The 22,342-nt window shown below is 34.4% G+C and overlaps 1 protein-coding gene across 8 annotated transcripts in view; it reads left to right on the forward strand.

Moving 5' to 3' along the window:
- Positions 1-22,342, forward strand: part of MGAT4C (MGAT4 family member C) — a 339,257-nt gene that overhangs the window by 236,149 nt on the left and 80,766 nt on the right. For 5 of the 8 annotated variants that reach the window (XM_032107337.1, XM_032107343.1, XM_032107341.1 and 2 more), the window contains one exon: positions 21,766-21,826. The exons of the other annotated variants lie outside the window; for them this stretch is intronic. The gene's annotated coding sequence lies outside the window, so the exon portion shown is untranslated. The remainder of the gene's footprint in view (positions 1-21,765; positions 21,827-22,342) is intronic. 8 annotated transcript variants of the gene reach the window in all.

Below are 22,342 nucleotides of genomic sequence, written 5' to 3' on the forward strand. Positions count from 1 at the left end.
TACTCAGCTGAAAATATATCAAAGACCCATAAAATTTGAAGTTAAGAAATAAAAATAGAAATAGCTATTTGAGGCTACTGTTATACTTTCACATACTTAAATTTAAGTAATGTCCCCACAGTATAGTGGGGTATTAAACAGTTACAGCTGTTTAATATGGTAGGTACCTCATTAAAACAGTCCTAATTCTGCAATATGTCACAGTGGGGAAGAATGCTGGCAAAATGTGGCATCTAAAAGGACTTTTGAGAGACTGAAGGAGAGAGGAAAGGGAATATAACAGGGATTGAAAAGTAGGCTATTGACAAGCATATGCAGTCAATTATTTTACAGACAAATAAGAGTATGACTTGAAAATAAAAGTAAAATTTCTTAAAAATGTTCAATAGTAAAATTAGTATTAGAGAAAGAATAATAAAGTAGATTAAATTAATGGCATAGAATTGTTAAGAGACTTTTATAATGACTTTTACCTTAACATTTCAGAAAAGAAGTTTGAATATCTCACAAAAATAAAATCTTTATGTTGAGGTTTTTTGAAGGGTGGTAGTGAATTAGAATATTATGTGTACCCTTGGATAAGAAATACTAGGTCATCTCAAATGTCAGTATAGAGTCATGTTTAGACAAAATTATAAGCCCTTATTCAATTAAGCTTGGGAAGTTATTCGGGTGAGAAGACACAAGGCGTCTACCACATTTTGAGCAGATTCTCTTCAAGGATGCATTGCTTTTCCTAAGTACAAATCAGTTGGGTCCCCAAGGATTCCTAAGACATCCTGAGCTATCTCTGGGCAGCTGGCCTTTACCTGCTAATCCAGGGGAACATACAAGAAGAATTTATCCTATCTTCCGGCCCTTTGCAGAGCTCTCAGATACCTTAGAATATCTCAGGATACTTAGAATATTCTCAGTATAGCAGAGCACTAGCTGCCTCTGTGGGAGTCATATGAAGCCATACATCACCTCTGACAATGATGGGTGCCTACAAAGAGTTCACATACACACAGTAAATCTACACTGAAAGATGCTAATCTTGAACTGCATCCCACTCCAGGTACCTGTACATGGACCTTTGAGCTACTTTGTTGGATCACAGGCCCTTTGAAATCGTGACAGAACAAAAGCACATGAGTTGCCCTAAGCTATCTGGGACAGGCCTGAAATATTGGATGTGGAACCTGTGGTCTTCTGGAGGGGAATGAGGTGGGATACTTGACAGTACCTCCATGGCATTGGTCACCTGTGTGCTGAACAGAGTACTGAGCTAAAGTGGGAGAAATAGGCACTCTTTAAAGAGTGATTTATGTGCCATCTTCGCCAATAACACTTAAGCAAGACTGGAGCAACAGGGCCAATGGAGATATCTCCTCTGAGAAGTGTTTGGCGAAATGATTCTCAATTTTTTTTTTTTAATAGAAGACTTATTTTCAGAAAACTCATTTCACTTCCACTCCCATGAAGTGAAAACTGGCTGTGGGACAGCACACAAAAGGAAAAACATTGCAATGTATTAAAATGACAGAAAGCATTTCATATACTACAAAAACAAATTACTTGTTGGGCTGTTCTTTTAAACCTTCAGTATGGTTTAGCAGAAATGCATAACAGAGTAATGAACCCTGAAAATGTTACTTCATTAGGAGGAACAACCAATTTCAGGATTGATTTGAAACCTTCCATCTTTGACACACAAGTGATATGAAATAATTATCCCTCAAGAGGCAAGCTAAAGATAATTCAGAGTGACTTCCTGTTGTGAAAGCTTAGCTTGTTAAAGTTACAAAAGATAAAGTGACAGAACACCAGAATTGTGACTGAAAAGATTTTATTTGGTTTTCATACTCACTTCTGATTCAAACAGCGGTTTTCTCTGACATGGTTTCTCAATTTGCAATGAACAGTCAGTATTTTAAATTGCATATTGAATCATTTTTCAAAGCACTGTAATAGGATGTAATGATTTCACTTTCATATAAGATGACATAGAACAGAATAATAAAATTTCAGTCACTTGAAAGAAGCTTTATTGAAAGTTTTCAGACAAATAAAGAACTAGGTTAAACTACTACATCACATATTAATTATCAAAAATATGCTGTTCAAGGAAAAGGATAGAGATATTTCTTTCTTGAGAAATGTGTGAGCATAAAGAATATCTACATGGGCATCTGTTCTTAGGTTATGGATTAAAACAAATGTTCTAAATATCAGAACAAAAGAAATATCTGGAAAAAGCTATGTCTTTAGCTGAAGATTATCCCCAAAAATAAGAGTTTTTTCCTAAGTCTTGAAGAGTTTATGTATGCTTACATATATCTGTATATACACTCATAGCAAAATATGGTGGAGAATCATACTTCTACTTAAGAAGGAGATTGAAGAACTTGTATGCATTCCCAATGAAAATAATTTCATGTATTGATGTCAGGTTTGGGGCAATAACGATTTAAACATTGGTATTTGGGATATTTAAAACATAATATTAATTATGTATTAATAATATCAGAATAGTAATAATTATGTATTAATAATATCAGAAGCACTGAAAGGGGGATTTTAGGTTATGAATTTATGCAAGTCATTTTTTTTTCATTTTTATATAATAAATCATAGAATCATAGTGTAGTTTGGGTTGGAAAACGTTTTTAAAGATGATCTAGTTCCAACCCCTCTGCCATGGCCAGGGACATTTCCACTACACTAGGTTGTTCAAAGCTCCATCCAATATGGGCTTGAACACTTCCAGAGACAGGACATACATAACTCCTCTAGGCAACAAATCCCAGTGCCTCACCAAACTCACAATGAAGAATTTCTCCTAATATCTGGTCTAAACCTACTCTTTCAGTTTGAAGCCATTCCCTCTTGTCCTCACTACATGCTCTTGTAAATAGTTTCTCTCCATTTTCCTGCAGGGTCCCTTCAGGTATTGGAAGGCTACAATCCGGTCACACCAAAGCCTTCTCTTTTCCAGGCTAAACAATCCTAATTCTCTCAGCCTTTCCTCATAGGAGAGGAGTTCCATCCCTCTAATGATCTTGGTGTCTTTGTCTGGGTCCACTCTAACAGGTCAATGTCTTACCTTGTTCTAGGTACCCCAGAGCTGGATGCAGCACTGCAGGTGGGGTCTCACCAGAGCAGAGCAGAGAGGCAGAATCCCCTCCCTCCCCTGCTGCCCACACTGCTTTGGATGCAGCCCAGGATATGTTTGGTTTCTAGGCTGTGTGTGCACATGGCTGGGTCATGTCCAGCCTCTCATCCATCAGCACCCCCAAGCCCTTCTGGGCAGGGCTGCTCTCCATCTGTTCATCCCTCAGCCTGCGTTGATAACAGGGGTTGCCCTGACTCATGTACAGGACTTCTACTTGGTCTTGTTAAACTGCATGACATCCTCATTCGCCCTCTTCTTGACCTTTTCCAGGTTTGTCTGGATGGCATCCCATCCTTCAGTTGTGTCAACAGCACCACACAGCTTGGTGCTCTCAAATCTGAAAATCTGGGGAGGGTGCTCTCAATTCCTTTGTCTGTGTCATTAACGAAGATTAGTATCCCAACACAGACTCTGGAGGGACACCACCTGTTACTACCACCCACTGGGACTCTGAGCTGTTCACCACTACTCTGGATTGCCTATCCCATCAGTTCCTGCTTCACCTAACAGTCCACCATTCGAATCCATCTCTCTTTGATTTAGAGTGAAGGATGATGTGGGGGACCATGTCAAAGAGTTCACAGAAGTCACAGGTAAATCACATCTGTAGCCCTTCCCTTGTCCACTGATGTACTTAGTGACTCCATATTAGAATGCACCTAAGTTGGTCAGGCAGGACCAATAAATGTCTATTTTATTTGCAAAAAGTATTTTTCAATTAAATTAATAATCTCATTCTTAATCTTCTAAATGTTTGTTTTATTTCTTTTTATTTCTCGTTTCCTGGATTAACAATATTCCCCAGAAATATTTTGCATAATCTCAGACTGGATCAAAAGTGCATATTAGTACTGGTGTATAAATGTTTTGACACTTTTTACAGAATCAGCGCAACTCTGCATTTGCTACGTCCACTCATGCTCAAAGTATTAATAAAAAACCCCCTTATTTTATGAGAGTCAATATTGCTTATATCCAGGCTTCACATAAAGATTCCCACAAAACAATTATTCCATTCAAACAGATAGAAATAAGCCATGTTCAATGACCTTTACAATTTCTAATTACAAAACTGCCCATACTTGCAGTGTTTTCATTTAATTATTTTATTCTTTTTTTTCTGTTCATTTGTCAATCAATTAAAACTGCTGCTGTTTCAGGCAATAAACTAATGTTCACTATCCTCTTGGAACATATTATTTTGCTGAATAGAGGCTAAACATTTAAACTGACAAAGTCAAGCTCCTCCAGGACTATATCCTAGATGCTGTTAACAATTTAACTCCTTGATCTTGTTTCTTTTCAAATAAATCAAACCCAGCTATATTTACAATTGTTTAAAACTCTGCATGATCTGTAATCCATGACCAAAGACACTTTAATCAGCTCTGAATTCTTCCCTAAAAGAGTGGCTATCCCAAAACTATCCCAAACTATATAACTTTTATATATTAAATGCTTGAGCCTTATTTGAAGGGAATGAAATGATAATTAATTATCAATTTTTGCAGAGTACCCACAGTACTTGTCTGATTTTTCTGCCCTGTTGTAAAGTGTACTTCAGTGTTTCTATCACTGATTTCAGGTTCATACAAAGGATCAAAGGTTTGACTAATTTTTTTTTGCAATAACCTAAAAGCAATGTATTAAAAGATCATACTTCACAACAGGAAGCAATTTACAGTTAAATTTAGGAAGGAGTGGGTGCCCCAGCTGGTTAATTGACAAAGGTTATTATTTAGCTCACTAACTGAGTGATCAGGATAGAATCAGCAGAAGAGGGCAATGGGTAACTCTGCCTGTATTGCCACATTATTTTGTCATTCAAGAACAGATCTTCAGCCATTATTTTAACTACATTCTCTCTAGTGGGAATATGAGACCTTGTAATTCTTAAAGATTAAATCAACTTAGTTTTCTGATTATTTGATCTATCAAACTCTTTGATTTTGCATACATCTATTTCAAGAAAGTATTTCTAAATATTTCATGTGGAAGAAGACAATTGTTTCTCTTCACTTATAGATATTCTCTGGCTTGAGTGTTTTAGTCCATCCAACAGAATTTAAATAATAGTGCATTTTCCTTTATAATATAAGGTTTATGCCTTTTTGTTTATTGGATCATGTAGGTTTTACATAGATCTGAAAATTGTGACTCCAACCATCTGAAATGTAATAACTCAAGCACGGGAAGTCTACAGAAAGAACATTAATTCATTGGGGTTTTTCTCAGTGCCTCTTTCTTAGTTTTACTTTTTAATCCTTCATTGCTCTCTTTGAATGTTCTTTGTCTTGAAACTGCCTTTCACATAAGTTATTTTGTTTTGCTCATTCTGACAATTGTTTTCCTAGTGTATAGCCACTGTAAATGCATTATTGTTGTTGTGTAGAGTTTCTCTGTTTCTAGAAGGAATTTAATTCCTTGAAAATTGTAGTCATGCTGCTGATTACTTTTTTTTTTCCCTGAGGGAATTCAAGGTTCACTAAGACAACGAAATAATTTTCCTTTCTATCTGCCCCCATTCCTGCCCTCACTCTTTCTTTTTCCCTCCCTTCCTCTTTCCACTGTCACAATAGCTGTTTATTCTTACAATGTGGCAACAAGTTGGCATCATGCTGTGGACTTTTTTACATAGCCAAAATGAATCTACAGCAAAACCGAACCTGGAATATATGTCTATGGGCATTTTCTGTATATTAATTCACATATACAGCTTACTTAGGTAGTTTATTTTCACTAAAATGGTGTCCCTATTTTATATGTTTGTGAATAAACTCATGTTTTGAAAGGTCAGCTATATGGTAGAGTGTTTAGAGTAATTTCCAAATTACTTACATAGCAAGGATTTCCCAAATGTTTTGCCTTTCTCTCCAAAGGCAGTGAAGAAGTAGCACAAGGTTTTCCAACCTCAGAAGATTTAAAATCTGTGGTTAACAATTTTTATTTTATTTTGCTCTTATGACATCACAACATATCCAATTTTTACTCCTGCTTTTCTCCCTCCAGAGAGTTATTGCTGTGCTTGAATGTATAGCATATACTCCAATCACTTCATATCATCATTTTAATGGATTTAATCTGGATGATGTGTATTTCTCTCCAGGAAGTTCTCTCCTCCTTCATCTTTTGATGCAACAAAAAACCAAAACCATGTGGCTGGTGTATTAGGAAACCTATAAATGTTTTAGAAGTGTGTGTATACAGAGATGCTTCAGATGACAAAAAATCAGAAATGTGTAGTCAGGTGTGACAGGTGTCTCTTACTCTGTTATCACAGTGTGCCAGGAAATTATTTCTGGATCAGAGAGCCTCACTTTTGATCAAATTTCTACCAGTCAGATTTCCTCTCTATTCTATATTAAGCAAACTTTAGTATATTTACAATGCTGCAAAGTGATATGACTTGTATAACAAGATTATTCCGGGGTCTTTCACTCTTTATACTGTTTTTTTCTGAAACACCTATATTTTCTGTCTTAAACTCACTGAAATTGGAGAGAACTGTGCATTACCTTTGATGCATCGATATTTAAAACCAAGGAGACCACTTAATTCCAGAGGTTTGTGGTACACAAATATTTTAAGCACCCTAAGCAATATGGCTGCTCACAGGATCCCAAAAAATTGTAGATGAAGGATAATATTCTTTATTTCCAATACTGTTTTATCATTAATTGGAAAAAATCAAACAATCTTTTCTTCAGTGGTCAGCTCACCTTGTGACAGAAGTCTTATATCCCCCATGCCACACAGTACTGGCCTGGTAGTGAGATTTAGGGACCAAAATCTATCAATATCACCTTGTGATAATTCTGTAGCTTTTATTCCTGATTTTTTATAAAAGGACACTCAGTTATTCACACAGCAATCTGGGCATGTTTACTTTTTTTTCCCTAGCAATGTGATTGAACAGGAACATCCAAATATATGTATCTACTGGGATTAACATTAGTGAAATAGATTTCCTGACATTAAATTTATTTTAGAGCTAGAGAAGAGTAAAGAAATTTAGGTGAGAGTCTCTGGAGGAAAATTTGAGAAATAAATTGGAAAACAAATTCATTGTTTGCAGCAAAATTGCATCTTCACCTTAGCTGCTGGCATTTTACTTGCTCCTCAACTTGGAAGTGAAATACTTTACAATGGCATTTTTCCCTCTGATTCCTTTCGGGAAGACAACTTTCAGGTTGACAAGGAAAATGGGCTTTGGGAATGTGAGTATTATGCTGATAATAATTCCTAAAAAAAAAAAAAAAAGGATAGAAAGTAGAAAGTCAGGGGAAAGTAAACCCAAAAAATATGGAACTTATTCCATTTAACTCCTGTCAATGTTCCTATTTTTCATTTTTAAGTTACAAAACAAACAAGGAAATTGCCAATAAAACTCAGGACTGCCACAGCATAGAAACAGATGCCTAAGATCTAAATTTTTCTTGATGACCCCATATTCCTGACTCTGCATGAAACCCAGCTTCTTAAGAGTTTTCAGAATGTACCTCTGGGAGGACTTTCCATTTACTTCTATTTTGAATTATTATAATAATAACAAAACCCTTCTATTCAACTTAAATACAAAACAAAGCAAACCCAACCAAACTAAACAACTCATTCCTGACCACAAAAGGTTTCTAGTGCTTACCTAATTCTGATATTTGGGCTATGGGTTTCAGGGAGCATTTGTATTTTGGTTTTGCCCTGTTGCACAGGCATATCAAAATCTGATCAACTGAGGAAAAAAGAAAAAAATTACAGACCTGCAAATATTGGAACAAGTCAGAATTACTGAAAATTAATCCAGTGTTCAGATGAAAAATTGAAATCTGCCAGTGAGAAGCTTTTGTACCTGCTCAAACTTTTATACCACAAAAGGCCAAGAATACTTTTTCAAGGATCTCACTAATTTTCTCTTTGTTTCCAGTTATTTTGTAGGCAGTCTTATCTTTCAAGCTTATAGTTGTGTTCAAAGCTTCACATCAATTCAAATCAGAAACAAGAACCACTACTTTTACCAGACAGCATGATTCCAAAGACTGGTACATGGTTTAGATTAGAGAAGTCATGAGCTCCTCTGAATAGCTGCACTCTCTAATCATGTCCCAGTTATATACAGAAGCATATGCAAACTCCCCGCTTTTCCCAAGGAGTGTCTTGTACAGAAAGTATGTGTAGCCACCCCTGGCAGAAGGTCTGCTTTGTTCCTGACAGGGTGAACTTTGGATGGTAGGTATAAACACTGTATTTTTGAGCATTGGTACTCTCTGAGCCAAAATCACCTTACTGATTGTAGCAGGACTTCTTCGGCTGATTCAGAACATACCATTGCATCTCACCCACTAAATTGCTTGTCCTATTATTTCTTAGCCTTAATTATTAATTTGCAGTTTTCAATTCTTACTAACTCAGAAGTATTTTTAATTTTTCTGTTTTGTAGACAATCCTTGGATTGTTATCTAGTATGAAACATTTTCACATGTATCATGCTTATTGTAGTCTGGTCTATGGTGTGTGGGATGCACAAGGTGACAGCGAAAGTAAGCATATCTCATTTCTGGAGTATATGATAGCTAATTCATCCCTCCTCCCCCCATCAGATTCATGATTTCTTCACAGTGTTACATTCTATAAACTTACAGTAAAAATTAAATATCTGAAGGAAAAGGGGGAAATTGGTGCATTTCACAAGCAGCTACCAGCCCTGCTGTAAAATATTGGTAACATGTACTTTAATATGGTTGATATATGAAGAAATATATAATAAATATATAATAATGAAATAATTTTTAGAAAATAAGCCAGCAGCACTTCTTATTTTTTACCCAATGCAAGTATAGCATATATTCTTTTCAGGTGAGTTTTCCTGAAACTTTTATGCTGTGCCACTCCTTTTGTTAAGTCTGAAGAGAAAGCTGTATAGGAAGAACAAATTCTTTTGGAAATTTGGGTTGAAAATAAAATAAAATTGATGCATTTAATACTTAGGTAGTTAAAAAGAAATTGATGTTATAAGTCATATAGGGAAAGAACCATTTTGCTTATCTCTGTTGATTGAAAGAAGCAAGGGAATACTATTTTTTCAGAAAGAGATATAAAGCTCTTTATGTACATTTAATGGTAAATTCTACATACAAGGCTGAATAGAAAGTGTCTTTTCACTCTGGGTGAGCTTCAGCAATCTACACAAACTTATCCATCTTGTAGATTTTTGTTAGGCCTTTCCTTGTCTACTTTTGATCCAGTTTTGACTGGTTTATATATCTCTGCTTAAGGCTACCCTCTCTATCGCATTTCATGTACCAATCTGATGCTTTTATTCATAATAAATAAGAAAAACAGTACACAAATTATAAGATAAGATATAAATACACAGTGTTTCTTTTGTTATTAGCATACTCTGGAAATATAATAAAGGAAGAACTGTTTAGAACAGCGTGAATTTCTTTCATAAAATACAAATTATAAATATCCATCCAATGGGCTAATCACAATGCATTAAGCATCTTTTCTGATAAGCAGGAAAATTGCAGAGAGAGATTCAGATAGATACAATTAACAGAATGTAGAAAACTGGAGGAAAAAGGTATTTCTAAAGAGGCTCTAATCACAGGGTTCAGAAAGAAATCCTTTTTACAACAATTAATTACACTGCAAAGTACACTTTCCTGATCATCAAAATAATAGTTTATGTATGGTCTTTTATTATCCTAAATAGCAGAGCTGGGAACCTCTCAGGATAGAGATGGTATATTTTATTATGCTTCTGGATATAAGTAATATATAAAGAACATTTTGTGAATGAAGTCTTAATAAAAAAAAAAATATTTTGCAAAATAATTATAGATTGTGTTAAATTTGCCTTAGAGTTTGGTCCTCCGAAAGTTTGTTCAGCCTCATATTTTCTAAAGTATATTATCCTTTGTGTCTATGCTGTTTGATTTTTTTCCCAATTAATATAATGCAACTTACCACTTGATTATTGAAAACACTGTTCAGCTTTTTCACTAATAACACAAATTACACCAATAAAATTATAATATGAAATATTTCTAACAAAGAGACTGAGGAACCCTTTTCATGTAACAATTTTAGAACGCAGGGGAGGAGTGGCCCAGCAGCACCTGTGTTGATATATCTAAATCCTCAGAAGCTCATAAAATGAATGTTTATGGATCTTTCTGCAAGCAGAAATCATTTTCTTCTCTAAGCTGTTAGAAGATATCATGGTATAGTTCTCATTGAGACTTCCCCCATCAAAATTTGTTGACATGTAAGTAAGTATGACTCCTGAGGACAGTACAGTATTCCTTTCTTGAAGACTGTAATATCCACTAATGTTGAGAGGCAGCTGTAAAACCAGTAACTCATACTCAAAAGGAGGTTTTCTTGGAAGAAAAGGTATACATTTTCTGTTGAGTCATGAAAAACCTTTGAATAATGGATTACTATGAAAATTTACAAAGTATCCAAGACATATAATTTTTTACTCTTAATGATCTCTAGAAATTGGGGAAGAAGTATGGAAGCATAGCCTGATTATGGTGTTACCTGTTCAATATAGAAGTTTTTACATACTTTATATCAGGTAATTAATGAATAAAATGCATAAGCAGGTACTGAAATTCAGGAACTCCTCTCCAAGTTCAGTCTCTAATATACTTTGTTCTTTGCTGCCTAGTGGACACGTCTATGTCAGTATTTTAGTATAGCTCTGGGGTGAGCTTTTGTAATGAATTGTATTATTTTCTCCATTTCCTAGCAATTACCAGTGGCACAGCTATTGCATGAAAAATGGAATACTGTGTATTGCATACTTTTCAGACTTTTCTCTGTAAAAGCAAAAGATGGATGTGGATTTGAGGCCTAAACTTAGGCCTCCTGCTTCCCAAGTACTCCTTTACCGGGAGACCAATTTTACATTAATACGGTACCTTTTGAAGGGACACAAAAGAGACAGAGAAAGCAGACGGGGAAGTTCATGTGCAGTGAGCACCCTAAACACCCCAGAAGTGCTGTGGACCTTTGAAATTTGGTTCTATCAGACTACAAGTTAAGATATTTTTTGTACAAAGCTCAGAATGAATCAGAGGAGACATAGAGTTGAAAGCCAGCCTTTTTTATTCTGCTATAATCAGCCTACTGTGCCTTTGAAAAGAACATCTTTTAACCCAGATTTCTTCCTAGGACCAGAATCATTTCAGTGGCTGTCTAAATCATGATAAGTTGGACATGATCCTTTCCAGATGCCTACAAGCAGTTTTTCAAACTTACAGGACACGTAGATCTCTATATATGGCCCTTGAGCTTCTCAGGACCCCTCAGTCCCTGCAGTGGTATGGTTTCCCAGGTCACCACCACCACACCCAGTCATATCTGCCTGCACTCTGCCTCTGTGGCCCAGGAAAACCTACATATCAAGTGGCAGGAAAAGACAAAAACATCATCTTTCCCTCTGCAATATCCTAGTAAATAAAAACGTCATACAATAACATGTGCAAAAGCAGGCCTATCTGTCACAATTCATCCCACATCTCCACAGCACTTTCAAGAACGAGGCATCCTAAAATACAACCACAGTTATGGCATTTTGACTTTGGCTTTTGTACAAGGACTGGTCTCTTCTAAGAGACACATTCTCTTCTTTCCCGTTTTTCACACTTCTCTAAATTTAGGGAAATAACACTCATTAATGAACAAATAAAGTTTACTTGAACCTATTATACCTCTTCATCTGAATATTTTAGATAACTACATATGTTTTAGATACCTAAGTTCTTTGACTGCCATCCTTCATGTAATCAGATATCATATACTAATAGCTTCCCCAAAGGGCCAGACTTAAGCAGTCCAAGGCAAGTTGCTTCAATTCTGAATTAACAGTGACCACTAGATATCAAAATAAATACAAAGAACAACGGTTAAGAAAAGACCCTTTTAAAAAATTATGTTGAATACTGTGCACTATTTGATCTGTTACAAGTCTGTTTATGCTGCTTCATATTCCATAATTTGCTGTTTTAGTTTACAATCCAAAACTGATTAAGACTCATTTATTTTGGCATAGAGGTATTAGTTCCAGGAGTAGAAAATAATGATACTACTGATCAAATACTGAAATCGCAGACTTGTCAGATGATGATGAGAAGTACAACCATTAAGGGGAGTAATATGTAGTCAACTTAGTATTAAGTTTTTCAGCAGTATCATTGATCCAACTTGTGCTGAGTATCAGAGTCAAATTCTGATTGCCATGCTGAATGAGAGGGTGAGAAAATTGAAACATGTTTTCCTTTCCCTCAGTTTCTGTCTTTATAACATCAACTATTTTTTTGCCTTTAAATATATTGTGTCCATAGTCTGAATATGCCATGTAGAAATATAATGGCACTGGAGGACTACATTTACAGAACAAGATTTCAAGAAAAGATGTAGGAAAAATATGTACACTAAATCCTGTGGAGAAATGTATATTACCAATATCTCTTTTGACTATATTTCTCAGTGTAATTTCTATGTCATTCTGTGGTAAAAAGTAGAACTACTCTTCATAAAAAAAAAAAAAAAAAGCCTTATCTTTCATGAATATTCAATCTGGAGTTCAGTAGTCCATGGGGAAGTTACATCTCTTTTTCATGCAAAGAATTTAATTACATAAATCTTGTTTATGCAAAAAAATAACTCAGAATATGCAGAATAACTCCCATGTAAACTTTTAGCATTATGGTTCTCTCCACCTTTCTTTCCTTCTACAATCAAATATATTAGGGGTTTTTTTTAACTCCCCTCTGAAATAGGTTTTTTTTTTAGTTTCTCATTTTGGAATTTATTCCTCCCTTCAGGATTAGCATTTCTATTCTGGAATGGTGCAATAAAGAAAGTAGTTTTCATGACTTTAAATGTCAGAAAAATCAGGATATTTTTAATTTTTTTTTTTTTTAAATAATGCCTAAACATGCTTCGGAGTCTGAACTGTATGGAAGGTTTCAGTATCTTCAGCACCAAAGTCAGAGCTTCATACTGTCATGTATTGCTCTACCTTCTGAATAGCCTATGCTACATATACTGTAAGAGACGTGGTACAAGTGATCTATTTTTAAAGTTATTGTTATAATATAATCCCTTGAAATCGATTGCCTGAAGAGAGTGTAATTAGAACTAAACTGGAAGAAAGGCTTAGTGATCCATCAGCTGAATAACTCTAGACCTGCCAAGTTTGTGGTTTGATAAAGATACATCTAAGTTGAGTTTTTTCCAATATTTAAATTCTAGTTTCCAAGTGCAACCGAGTTCAGAGAGGAGTTCTTCTACTAGGGTTATTCGTATTATTTTTACGGAGAGCATTAAGTGAGATTTCCAGACATATATTGAGACATAAAACTCAAACATGACAGGTTTTGACTAGGCAGAAGAATTCTTCAAATGTGTGAACAGAATCAAGGTTGAACATTGTACGTTTTAACTGCTGCTGATTTTTTCTTCTGCCGTAAGAAGATGACAATGATACCTTGTGTCTTAAAAATCAAAGCTTTTGAATCATGAGTAGAATATTGAAAGCAAGAATGTGTTACACTTTCCCAGGGGAGAGATGTTTCATTACAATACATTACTTTGTAGTTGTCTGATTTCTGACCCTGTGATTTCAAACCACAAGTAAAATTATTACCTTGTTTTTAAGCTGTTCTTTGAGAACTACCCTTGATGTTTTGAGCAGTTCAACAAGAATTTTCTGGGAACACATTTCTGAAAGTGGGAAATGACTTTGAACAGAGTAAGTTAAAAATTTAAATAACTAGATACCAGCAATATGTGGATGGACTTGCTAAACCATGGGCTATAATCCACTGAGCACATGTAAAATACATATCCATTACCTGGATCACTGATTTCACACCACTTAGTCTTCTGTTGAGCTTGTTAGCATCTACTCGCATTACTGTTTGGATAATCAAATTCATTTTACATAATGTTGAAAGACTATCATGAAACTGTGGCTAATTTATACCAGAGCAACCCATTCTTGCAGTGCTGAGACTCAGGATTTGGTCATCTTGTATATAAACATAATTACAGAAACTGTGCATACAAAATATTTAATGTCTATGTGAATTAACAGAGTAATTGATCTTTGATTTTCCATACTAAGAAGATTTATGTACTGGGAACTTTTATTTATGATGAAATTTTATCAGAATGACAACATTGTCCTCCATTACCTGTCTTTTCTGTGACAAGGCAAGATTGAAACATTTTCCACTGCAGTTTTGTTATTTTTTTGAAAGTAGGCAGTTGATCGAGTGCTCTACGTGCCTGGAATAAGAAACACACATTCTGAAGATAACCAGAGCCTCTAAAATTATATTTTTATATACATGTGAAAGCCTAAAAAAACCAAACAATCTTTTAAAAAGGATCACTGGATAGACATCTAAAGAAAAATGCAGGTAAATCTCGTTCATCCATTTACCTGTGGGACTTAAATTCACATGGAACCCTCTCAACCAATTAAAAAGAAAGGTGATTTACTGTAGCTGCTTTTGTTGGCATGAGAAATAGTTTGAGTAACTGAAAAAAATAACCAAACAAAACAATCAACCCCTAAAACCCTCACAAAAATATCCCATCCAAAGTAATTTAAATATTGAAATCAGAATGAAACTCTAATTCCTAATAATTTTTACTATACCTGCAAGTTTTTTTGTCTCTTAAAAATGAAAAGCAGCACTTGCAGACTGACATAATAAATTGTATTAATAAGAGAGTCATATTTGAGTATATAATGTATTCTTCCCCCTTTTTCTGCATACCTCTGGGAGTAAGCAGCATCTGTTCTTCCCAGATTCGATGAGTAGTTGAAGAATGTGCTCAATTATCTTTATGCAAATCTTATCATGTTTACATGTTTGTAGAATACAACAATATTCTTAAAATATTACCTCTTTTACCTCTAAAAAGAAATGAATAACATTGTTTTTGTAAGAAAATTCTTGTATTTATATTGGCAATAGAAATAATTTTGGAAGCAGGTATTGTATTTTATGATAATTTACTTTAGTCATAATAATATAGAATATAGAAAATAGATAATAATATATATTTTAATATAGAAAATTCTTTATGGTGTTAGCTCTGTTAACATCTATATGTTATAACACTAATAACTTTGTAAACAATATATAAAAGGGTTTTAAGTGTATTAATTTCAATAACGGGAAATAGAATTGCATTATGTATGGAAGAGACTAGATTTTGTGAGCTTTGTTCTGTCTCTAGAAGACATGGATCACTTGAGGCCATTGTGGTAAAGGAAAGATGGTGATGGAACATCTACCACTAAGAAAAAAGTAGTTTCTTAATTGTAGGGCATCTGACTACATGGTATCAAATATTTTGGACCAAGAATTACAGCATACTGTCAGCACAGATGTTCCTAGATTTAGTCTACACCTTGGACCTTAGGTAGTGTCTAAAAAGAGCTCTTATCTTGGCAATTCTATAGCACTTTATTACTTTGTACTTTTTACATTTCCAGGCCAAATTATATGATGTTGGGCAAAAAGCACAATATCACAAAAATTGTCAAATTCTTTCTTGGTTTATGCATTTTTGTTGCTAAATGTGATGTTATTCACTTGGTTTAAGTTTCCTTTAAGCTAATTCACAGGAGAGGATTTTCCAGGACTCACTGCTGAAAACCCACCAGAGATTTCAAGGGAAATCTGTGCTGGAAGGACAGGTAGATCTAGAGTTTCTTAAGGAAGAGTCACAGAATTGAGTTTTTATAGAGAAAAAAGGCACTGATTCAACTTGTCTGTTCAGCAACATGGAGAGTAATGAGCCTAAGTGGCCTGATATAAGAGCGTCTCTTCCACACACATGCTGTTAGACACTACCCCACTGATTAGCACTTACTGCATTGAAACATGCCTGGTAGCCAAGTTGATCCATTGTATAAATGTAATATTCTGCATTAAGACCGATTTCTGTGAACAGCATGGACTATCCATGTATGTCTTTCATTTTCAGGTACTAAAATACATCTGAACTAGCTTTTTTTTCTTCAACAAAAACTAAAATCTAGTGATCTTTATCACATTTTTCTTCTTTCTTATCTATTAAATTAAGTTACTAAGAGCAAATGTTGTAGAAAGAAATCATAAGGTAACGAAGATAATCAGAGCATGCCAGTTTATCATAAACTTTTCTTCTCACAAATTTTTATGAGAGGAATAATGTGATATATTCCTCCAAACTTATGCTGAGTTTTGGTGGGATTTTTTTGTTTTTGTTGGGTGGGTGGGGTTTTTTGTTTAGGTTTTTATTTGCTTTGTTTTTTTCTTTACTTTTTTCTAGTGGGGCATCAGAAGAAAAGAGGTTGTAAACACCTGAGCGGTGAAATCACAAAATCTCAAAACATTATTGTAGAACAACTTTTCATACTTCTTGTACCTTGATTTGTTCAGTCTTCATGACTGTATCATAAGACCTAGCACAAGTCTACATTTTCCAGGGTGCCGAGAACAGAAATGGCCCCACAGATCTTTAAGGGTTACCCACACCATGTTTCCAAATGATACTCAAGAAACAGGAGCTTCAGTTTGACTTCTGCAAAACTGAGTAACTCAAAATCAGGTCAGTCCTCAAAACTTTGCCTTAAATTTGTCAGTCAGCCAACATGACAATATTGTTGCAGGTACTTTTTTGCTTCTTTATTTTGCCTTATAATATCCCATTAAGACCAATTTTTTCCAATTTTCTGATGTCTTTCAGCACTACGCAACTTAAGGAATCTCAAAGTAGATTTCTACCACCTTCCTGGAGATTATTACTGCTTAGCCCTACTCTATAGAACCTGACATAGATTCCACATCTTTTTCTCCATCTACTAATAGAATTCCAAATTCTATTGCAAAAGCAGAAAAGTGAACATAAAAGCTGAAATGCAAATATACAACTAACTGTATGTACTACTAAAAACCAAAATAGGCAACTTCCTTTAAGTGTTCCAAAAGCCAGCTCTAATTTTTTCTTTCTATGAGATGTTTCCTACACATTTCATTTACATACTACTTCAACAAGTTAAAAAGATAGAAAAGATTTTAAAAGTTTGCTTTGTTCCACATATATGCTACTACAGAAGGTGTTTGGCCCTGATCTTATGATTAATTTACTAGAATTAACATAAATTTTTTTTCTTTTTGCATATTTGTAAGTGGATGACACAAGAAAATAAACACCTTCATTTTGTTGATGTTTTGTGTAAGCCAATGACACTTAGCTTTGGAAATGAAAACCACAATTCATTGACACTTACTATAGGTCAGAAAATGCAAAAACATAACTTCTCATACAGAAAGCATCACAAATCCTTCATCACACCCGTGCAAGCAAGAAGGCAAGGAAATAATCTCAGCTTTCAGGACACAATGGTGAAGTAGCACCTTGCTGAACCATTGATTAGAGTTTAGATTTCTGGTTTGACTTTTTGGATATTTAGAGTTGAGATGATTCTGCCTTACACTTCCAAGTTGTCCTATGTAATAGAACTCCCACTCATGGTTGGCTAGTAACAAGTGAAGATGATGGGGTTTTTCATTAACATTTCCTATTTTCTATTTATTATATATTAATTATATATATAATATACATATTTAATTTCTCTTCCTATCTTAACTATCATCTTAAGATGGTAGAACAGTCAAATCATCAGTGTCTTCTCCTCTACATTTTTTTCTTTTTGGACATGGTCCTTTAAGGACTGTAATTAATGCACAGTTTTATGCTTTTTCTTTTCTTCTCGAAGTTTAAATGAAAGCTACCTCACAACTTGTAAATTATTGACTTTCTAATTTCCTTTCCTCCTTATAACTTTTCTTCTTGGTCTCTGAAAATGCTTTTAATTTCCTATAATAATTCCACCAAGGTTATTTCCTTTTTTCCAAAATTTTTTAAGCTAATTTATGAGTTTGCCATATTATGCTTAGGTAGGAAATCTGGAGGTACTAGAATGTCAGTTGAATGTCTTCTTGACCTTACTACTTACATTTCACAGTACTGTTGTTATCTACTGCAGAAAGAATACCTTACCAGACCCTGCTGCTATGGCACCACACAGACAACAGTCTTAATGGATAGCCCTAGTTTTCTCTGGTATTTAGAGGCTGTACAACACCTGGCCCTTATTCCTTCAAGTATGGGAGAAAGTGTGGGAAAAATTTTCACTAACGTCCTAGTCTTCTCTGGAGTGCTCCAATCATAAGGATAGTTCTTCAAGGTACCAGGAATTGATCCTGTTGGTAGCTTCTCTTAACAATGGAAGAAAAAAAAAAGAGAGAAGAGCTGGGTTTGGTTCATTTGCTGATATTTAACAGAGGAGGAGGGAAACAATCAAATTGAATTGCATGAAACTGTGCACTTAAATAAAACCTTTTGTGTCTGAAACATTAAGGAGACAGAAGCACAACATTTACTAAGTCAACAGTAACAGCAGGAATTAGCGTTACATTAGGAATTAGTGTGACATCCATATTTGAAGCTTGTGTTGGATTCGGTTTTCTGCAATTCTGTAGTTATTTACCCTCGCTTGTCAAAAAATCTTTATATTCATAATTTAAAGAAATACAACCTGTTAATGTGTTTAAAATGAAGAATGCTTTTAAATGTTTTGCTAGGCTGAGGTCAAAATATTGAGCACATATTACTGGAAAGGTGTTCTCTGTCAGACCGACATCTGATGGAACAAAGAAAATGCTTTTCCTGTGTTTTTATAGTGGGTCTAAGAAAAAATTGCATGGAAAGCAAATACCTTAAATACTCTTCAGCTCTTCTGAAGTATCCTTTGCAGAAATAATAGACTAAATGTTTAGAAATCAAATGTAGATGAAGTCAGACGTGACTCCAGGTTCTTTATTTCTTTGATTATGGAATGCATAAAGCTTAGTAAAATGCAAAGAGGTTTTCTTAATATGAAAAAAAAAATTAAAGTTACTAATGTCTGGTCCATCTGAATGAGGTCTACCATCTCACTATCTTTTTGACATTACTACATTTGAAATCAAACATACACTTAAAAATTTTAAACTGCATTGAAATTGCTAATAAGACAAATAATTTCAGACATGTCTTTGATGGACTTTAGCATAAGTTTTCACTTAGAAACAAGCATTTATAAGCTGATGTGACGACAGAGTACAAGATACCCTTTACCCTTTTAATTGGCAGGTTTTTTTCTTATTTCTAAGAAAATTCAAGAAAGTAAGGATAGAACAATAGGAATGTCAGTGCTTTCAGAATAGCATTGAAATGCAAACATTAATTTCATTCAGATTAGGTCATTTGCATGCAAACAGTTCAGACTTTAAGCTTATCTCATTACTCTCTCAAGCTTGTGATTTCTCTCCCTTTTACAGGTGCGTTTACATTTAATAAGATAACTCCCTTCATTGTATATAAAATGTGTGACCACTACATGGTTTCGGCATGATAGTAAATTGTTAATAACCATTTTTCTTGTTGTGTTCCAACACAGCCTTCTTAATTTGCCCCACTTGAAATAGGATATGTGGCAACTAGTCACATACCAGGATTTTGTTTCAGTTTCTTCTGAATATTTTCCTCCATTCCTCATCAGTGTTTTTTTTTCCAAATTGGATACTTTATTAGTGATCACCTGTAGTCCTTTTTGTCAGCAATATTTAATTGAATTAATTATTTTAAATAAAGACATTCTTTCATTCACATAGATTATATGGAGTTTTTATAGTCTGTCATCTGGTCTTCAAAATATGAGATGCAGAATTTTTTTACACTTCCCCGTATCAAAACCTTCACACCTTGCACAAATTTCTAGTCTTATAACTAGATGTAAATACCTTGTAGATGACCCCTAAGCTTTGGACTTTGGAATCACTCAGAGGCCAAGATATGCTGAAGTAGAGACTTTGTGGTGGCTGTGAGATGACAGAAAAACTGGACCCAAAGAGGAAATTCTAGCCTCAACAATTTTCCCACAGAGTCATATCATGGATAGTGAAAGAAAATATCATCTAGGAAGAGGGAGACAAACAGTCCTGATATACAAGTTTTTCAGTCTCAGAACTCTCTCAAGCCCTGTCCAGTCTGCCACAAACAGAAGGGAGAGAGGGAAGGTCATCAGCAAAAAGTGAAAATATCTTGAAAGTTTGTGATTTCTTCAGACTGTCGATAGCATAAGAATTTCCCTGTGGAATGGTACACAGCTGTTAAGGCAGAGTGGGAAGAGTGTGCACATGCCCTCAGCATGTGTCCTCAAGCCCTAAGTAGTGCTGAGTTTTGTTTGATTGCTGGCAGTTGATGGGGAGTAAAATGGAAGAAAATGGGTAGAGAACATTTCAGTTGTGGAAATTATCTACGCAGAGCTCTGGATGAATGGGGAAGAAAAGGACAGATCTTCCCTTGTCTCTGTGTTTATAGTGGCAGGTGCCTCTTTGTGTTAACTTTCTTTTGATGACTGGTAGGGCTCTTTGTCTGGGCTGCTACAGTGCAAGGTAATTGTTTATTGAATCTGCCCTTCATGATGAGGACAACAATGCTTAAATAACTAGAGGCATTTAATCTTTCAAATAAAATAAGGCCACAGTTACAAGGAACATCCAAGAAAAGTAGGTAATTTTTTTGGTATTCCTAGAAGATGTTTGAGATAATTTATCAAATATAAGAGATTCATTTAGCTGTTGGGTTGTATCTATTAATGCTTTATATCCTGCCATTGATCATATTTAAAAAGTTTTAGAGATCAAAAGTAGGTCAAGCTAATTTTTTAAACTTATTTCTACAGGAGTCAAAATATGAATGACAGTAAGGAAAGCAAAACAGCAATAGAGGTCACAGTCACCATTCATCCAAGTAAGCATATGAATTGGAACCAGATACAGAATAACAGATCTAAGGACAGAATTTCTGATTCACACATACATATAGAACAAAAGATAACAATTTATGTCAAGAGCATTAGCTAGTCACTTTTTCATTATCACTGAAATAATTTTCTGCTAAGAGTTTTCCCTGGGAGGATGTCCTGTCTATGTTCTGAGTTAGCAAGAAACGAAGGATGCTTCTATGGTTTGAGTCATTTTCTAGGACTTGGCCTATATGCCTTCAACTATCCATTTTCTTACAATTTTTTGATGTGAATTTGTATAGCTTCCATGCCCATCAAGACCCATCTTTAAAAAGAAATAGTTAGACTTATAAGAGTACTATGAGGCTAATAATATGAAATATATTTATATATTTACAGAAATAGATATTCAAGTATTCATGTAAACAAGAAGGACTTTATATTTGCATGCACATACACAATATATTCATATTTATATTTGCATAGATATTATGATTGTGTATTTATAAAGATATGTATTTATATATTACCTATTTAATAATATTTTTCACTGTGAATATAACACCTTATTTATATAAAATAATAAATATATGAAACAACATGTACTAAAAAGCATATGTTCCTAATCTGATTGTCCATAAGTAATAACTTGCCTGTGGGAGTTTAAAATAGGATTACAAAGAAGAACAGTTAATATTAATTTCTGATTTTCTTATGAAGATTCTTTTCTGCTTTGCAGTTTACAATGGGAATGGTTTCAAATATATTGTCAATTTTGCTAATGAAGTCATCTTAATAAGGTACTGTGTGAAACTTTATTATTAACCCAAGTATATTCTTCTGTTAGATTTTCATTCATTATGCCCTGCTCTAATAGACCTGTTAATAACATAAGAAAATCCATTTCTAAAGGCTAGAATGCAATGTTATTTTTTTATCTTAATGAGTTAAATTCATATTAAGTCAGACAAAAAATATAAGTGAAAATTATTTGTTAATGCCATTAATTTCTGATTGGACACACCATGATAGATTGCAATGTAATGTATACCTGAAATATTAAAAATCACTAAAAACATGAAATGCAACAATCTAACAATTTTAAGAACTTCCCCTGAAGCTTATAATTATCTGTGATTGTATCATCAAATGGCACTCTATATCAGCTCTTAATGAATATTTTTACTAAAAATATAATCAGTATTTTAGCTGGTTTCTTCTTTGTTCTGTTAGATACCTGTCCTAAATTCCCCCTGGATAGCAAATTCAAAGACTTCCTTAATTTCCCCTGCATAAAGAGAAATGTTCCCTTAGGT

The sequence above is a fragment of the Corvus moneduloides genome, chromosome 4, assembly GCF_009650955.1.
Source record: "Corvus moneduloides isolate bCorMon1 chromosome 4, bCorMon1.pri, whole genome shotgun sequence".
NCBI classification, from domain to species: domain Eukaryota; kingdom Metazoa; phylum Chordata; class Aves; order Passeriformes; family Corvidae; genus Corvus; species Corvus moneduloides.